Source organism: Elephantulus edwardii, unplaced genomic scaffold (assembly GCF_000299155.1).
Source record: "Elephantulus edwardii isolate Elephantulus edwardi_28Jun2011 unplaced genomic scaffold, EleEdw1.0 scaffold00311, whole genome shotgun sequence".
NCBI lineage: Eukaryota > Metazoa > Chordata > Mammalia > Macroscelidea > Macroscelididae > Elephantulus > Elephantulus edwardii.
The window spans coordinates 577,081-582,723 of record NW_006400061.1 but is presented as its reverse complement, the minus strand read 5'-3'; the positions used below and the strand labels follow the sequence as shown (position 1 = coordinate 582,723).

Below are 5,643 nucleotides of genomic sequence, written 5' to 3'. Positions count from 1 at the left end.
TTAAATAATGTAAGAATTTAATAGACAATTATTAATGTTTATATGTATCATCTCTTACACAAACTTGAGACAGTTATAGTATTATTAATATTACAGGAATGATGATATTTTAAAAAGAGGAATAAACATTTTTGGAGTTAGAAGATTTCTATGAGCTAATATTTCTTAATATTTTTCTTTTATGGACAGATGACAAAACATGACATGTATAAATGTATAAGTAATTTACTTATATCCACTAAGTTCAATAATTAGAAACCAATTCCATTGCTCTGTAATGTAGTTTAAACTACCGCATAGACTTCCTTCTTTCTAGATCATTATTATCAGGAACCTCTGAACAGCAGATCTGAACCTTGCCCTATCCTCTGCCATCCTCATGACCTCCTGTATGCTCAAACCCATTGTTATTACAGTCACATTGTTAATCATGCCAGGTTGTATACTGTAAAATAAATTCTACTCTTTCTCTACTCTCATTGCTTTTGGGTCAGAACCAACACACTACTGATTGGTGGGTCTTGGGAGACTATCAATCACATGGGAGGAGCTTGGGCATCTTTCTCCTGGAGCCACTGGTGGGTCTGGACCACCAGACAGATGCCCCTCTAGAATAGCAGCACAAGTCCATACGGACTACACCACTGGAGCTTTATTTTAAAACAAAAGCAACCTTAAAACTATACTCATTTGTCCCTAACAAAATATCCTTTCTTTAAAATTTTCCTCATTTTCATGCATAAACACTCTTAAATTTTATTATGTATCTAAATCACAAAAGTCAATTGATAATGGAAAAAGCACTAGAGTCAAAGTCTTTAGTCTTTTGTAACTTTAAGTTTGTCCATCTAGGAAACACAGATACCAATGGCTCATTAACTGTGAAATCTGGGCAATTTTTCAAAAAAGAGATCAGTGTTGCAAAGCACTATTTGACTCAGCATTCTAATAGTCCCCACCAATTTCTTACCTGAAAACTAAATAATAATCTGCTACTCTACCGGTAACCTGGACTAAGGATCTCTCCCTCCACAGGAGAATATTAAAAGGAAAGGTTTTCAAATGCTTTGTGCTCATTTTAGAACCTCAGAAAAACCTCTTGTGTGATGATTTTTTGATCGATTACCACAGACCAACAATCTCACCTCCCTTGGGGATGAGAAAAATGTACCCTAGGCTTTCAGGCCTGAAAAATGGCACATACATAATCATTACCGCCATACCATCAGCCTTTAATCTGCTCTTTGCATCCTTCAATGTTGAGAATCTTATTTAAAATAATTTTCTCTTTTTACAAGAATATTTGGCTTCCCATTCAATGGTTTTACCTTCCTCCGAAAGATTTTAGAAATCAGATTTCTAGGGACATGTTAGTAGGAATGAATTTCCTAGCTTTTAGGTTGATTACCTTTTAGATGAGGCTACAAAAAAAAATCCTAAATAGAAACCTGTTCTGGCATGCAACAAGGCAAATCTCCAATTATAGACTAATGTTAACAGAGTGATTATCTTGAGAGCTGATAATTTTTTTCAAATGACCACTCAAATACTTACAGCCTTGTACATGCACTAAGATGAAAAATCAGGACAATTGGAGAAAAAAAATGCTTAAAACAGTTTGGAAGAAAAGAAAGTATCCCAATAAATCACTTGTCATTGTGGATAATAGAATACTGCATCATCTTCTATCAGCTAGAATAAAGGTTAAAACACACTGCTTGCTCTGTAAACTCTATGATCTTACTGGCATATTCAAACAGTGAATTCCGTCATTATTGACTATTTGGTAATGGAAACATTTCTCTTTTCTGTAATTGTTTATAATTCCTAAAAACTTTAAGGGAATGTCATCTGCTTTAATAAGTAATACATTCTCAGCTGCATGTGTTGAGAGACAGCAATAAGAGGAAGAGAGAAGAAAATTTCTTTTCCAAGCAAGTGTAAAACACTGACAGAATGCTTCACAAATTATTTAAAGCATTTTGCACTAGAAAAGAAGTTTTAAAAACAAAAATTGTCTTTCTCTGAAAAATGAAGTCTTTTAATTGCAACAGAATGGCATTCTAACTTGAAAACTTTGATAATCTAGCTAGACAATGATTAGTAGTTATCTGTCAGTCAGACGACACACCAATGGTCCTTCTAAAGGTGATCTCTTGATTCTGAGAGTCTTTTTAGCCTCTTTTGCATCACTTACAAGTCCTTTTTAAAATTTTAAAATAGTTACTGTGTAAATAAAATTTGTACATGCACATCATTTAAAGAATTGAAGTATCTTGCAAGTTTTATTACAAAAACATCAGCCCTCAGACATCTTTCCCATAATCTTTCCACCCCAGTGGCAGTGAGTTTACATGTTAGCTGAAGAATTTTATTTTTTTTTTAGTTGAAGATTTTTTATTTACCTGATCTGCTAAAATATTACTCTTTTTGATTTTTCAGTTTTAGGCATGATATATTTCCTACTATACAGGATGAAATTTTAGTTCTCATTCCTTCCTTATGCTCACCATACACTCACAGACTTGCTACCTTAGTGGATGCACTCACCAGTCTACGTGAGGAAATTTGGAGGATAGCTGTCTGGCCAACAGATTGGAAGAGTCTATATTTGTTCCTACTCCCAAGAAAGGTGATTCAACAGAATATGGAATCTACCTAACAATATAATTAATATCACATACAAACAAAATATTACCACAAATTATTAAAAAATGGTTAGAACAGTACATAGATAGGGTTCTGTTAGAAGTTCAAGCAGGATTTGGAAGAGTCTGTGGCACCAGGGATATCATTACTGATATCAGATGGATCCTGGCTGGAAGTAAAGAATGCCAGAACAATGTCTACTTACGCTCTACTGATGATGCAAAGGCATTTGACTGGGTGAATCATAACAAATTATAGGTAACATTGAGAAGAATGGGAATCCCAGAGTATTTAATTATACTTATGCGAAACCTATACCTAGACCAGGAGTCTGTTGTGCAAACAGAGCGGGGAAACACTGCATATTTTAGAACTAAGAAGGGATTGTCAGGGTTGTTTTTTGTCTCCATACCTATTCAATGTGTATACTGAGCATATTATTTGAAAAGCTGGATTCTGTAAAGTGGCATCAAGATCGGAGGAAGACTCATCAATAACCTGTGTTATGTAGATGAACACAACCTGTTGTTGTTGTCAATTGCCATCAAGTTGAGCATGGCTCATAGTGATCCTATGAACCAAAGTATTTTCTAAAACTGTCTATTACCTCTCTCTCTCCATCTCTCCCTTCTTCCCTCCCTCCCTCCTCTCCTTCGCCCCCCCCCTTCTCTCTCTATTGTTGTTTCTCCAGGTTCATAGAGTTTCCAGTGGCATATGGTTTAGGAAGTAGATGTCTAGCTTGCTAAAAGTGAAGAGGATTTGAAGCACTTGCTGCAGTAGATTAAAGAATGCACCCTTCAATATGGATTGCTTCTCAGTGTCAAGAAAACAAAAATTCTTACCACTTGACCCATAGGCAACATCATGATAGATGTGGAAAATATTGAAACTATCAACAACTTCATCTTACTTGGATCCACAATCAACATCCTTGGTACCAGCAGTCACAAAATCAGGAGATGTATTGCACTGAGAAAGTCTGCAGTTAGGGACCTCTCCAAATTATTGAGGAGTAATGATGTCAATTTGAGGACTAACGATGGCCTGGTTCAGGCCATGGTCTTTCTGATCACTTGCTATGCATCTGAGAGTAGGACAATGAATAAGAATGACAGAGGAAGAAGTTATGCCTTTGAGCTGTGGTGTTGGAGAAGAGTACTGAATATCCCACAGACTGCTGAAAGAACAAACACATATGTCTTGGAAAGAGGTGCAGCTCGAGTGCTCTTTGTTTTATTTTTGAGAAAGATCAAAGATTTTAACGTAGAGAATGTCCTCCAACTGGGTTTGTGCCGACAAATTCACAGTCCATTCTGCAGTGAAAAGAGGCCAAAGGTAGTTAAGACAGAATGGATGCGTTAGTCCAGGATGGACTAGGGATGGAGGTAAGGCGCAAACTTCAACCATAACATAAGCTTCTTTCTCACCTATATTCTCCCTTTTGGGCAGCTGAGTTCAGATACAAAGAGTAAGACCAAAAGCTCTCCTTCCATCCACACCAGCAGTCAAAGGTCTGAACTGGGGTTGGACCCACTCTAGCATCCTTTTTTCATGCTGCTGGCTCTTAAGGAGGTGTGACAAGCTCATATGTTCTGTAGGCTGTGTGTCACAGGCTTTGGAAAGACATGATATGGGCAGTGGATACATTTCTGAGCCAACTACATTTCTGTCCCTTCTGCCTATCCATTTCTCTCATCACTCATTTATAGTAAGGGTTTACAATCTTGTCACTTCTCATAGTATCCCCACTGTTCTGCTGCGGGGACCCAGCCAGTAACTGGAGCTTATCTTCAGGAAGTTCCTGAGGTAGCTGCAACTTCCCCTCTGCATCAGGGATTTTATTCTGCAGGGTATGTAGCTGCTGAAGGAAGGCTTGGTACCACTGGGGCTTGTATTGCCTGGTTCTTTAGGCTTCTGAGTTCTTGACTCTGTCACTCAACCTTTTGCTGAGCTCTTCTCTGCCAATCCTTTACTTTTGCCACTCGCTGCAGATGTTCCTCCTGCTGCAGCTGCCACAGCTTCTGGCCAGCTCTGAGTTCCTCCATGGTCATTTGTAACTTGGTCCAGAGGTGTTCAACGGCCTCCTGGAGTTGTGTCTTTCCTTTTGATCTTGTCTATTTGAGATAAGGGCCTGGGGCAGGGCACTGGTGATGGCTTCCACATGCTGCTGGTAAATGGCCTTCAGCTCTTTCCTGGGATCTTTGGCTTCAGTAGCTTTTTACCGACTCATCTCCTGGGCAGTGTCCTTCTGCAGTAAGTAGTCTTGCAGAAAGCCCACTAGCTGTCACTGGCTACGCAGCAGCGTGTCCTTCTTTCCGGAGTCCATCACAAACTCAGCCAGGATCTGTGCCGGCAGCTCTGCCTTCTCCTGCAAGCCGACAGGTTCCAGAATGGCGCTTACCTCAGACATCTTTAGTGCTGCAGTCTCTGTTTCCATGACTGTCTCTGGCGCCTCCATCCTTCTAACATCAATCTGCCATTTCACCAGACGTTTTTGACTAGAGTGCTCTTTAGAGGCAAAGATGTCAAATCTTCACCTCATGGACTTCAGGCATGTTGCTAGGTAGTATTATTCCTTGAAGAGGGACACGATGCTTGCAAAGGCAGAGGGTCGGCCAAGGAGGGGAAGACCCTCCACCAGGTGGATTGATACGGTGACTGCCTCAATGGGTTCTATAGTGCCAGGAAGTATAAGGACGGCACGGGATAGGACAGGGTTCAGATCTTTTGTTCATAGGGTTGCTATGGATCATACTCCACTTGATGACACCTAACAACAACAACAATTGTACTTTAAATTATAATGTTTGGGTTTCCTGTTCAAGGTATCAGATATTCTGCTACATTAATTTATATTGAGACACAGTTCTTGACATTAGCTCCTATTCTCATCTATTTTTCCCTCCACACCTGAATCTCAATTTACTATCATGGCTGAAAATTTCACCTACCTTTCTCTCTCTCTCTCTCTCTCTCTCTCTCTCTCTCTCTCTC

At 39.2% G+C, this 5,643-nt stretch overlaps 1 pseudogene; it reads right to left on the bottom strand.

Moving 5' to 3' along the window:
- Positions 1-4,580: 4,580 nt before the first annotated feature.
- Positions 4,581-5,107, bottom strand: LOC102869032 (annotated as a pseudogene).
- Positions 5,108-5,643: the final 536 nt, after the last annotated feature.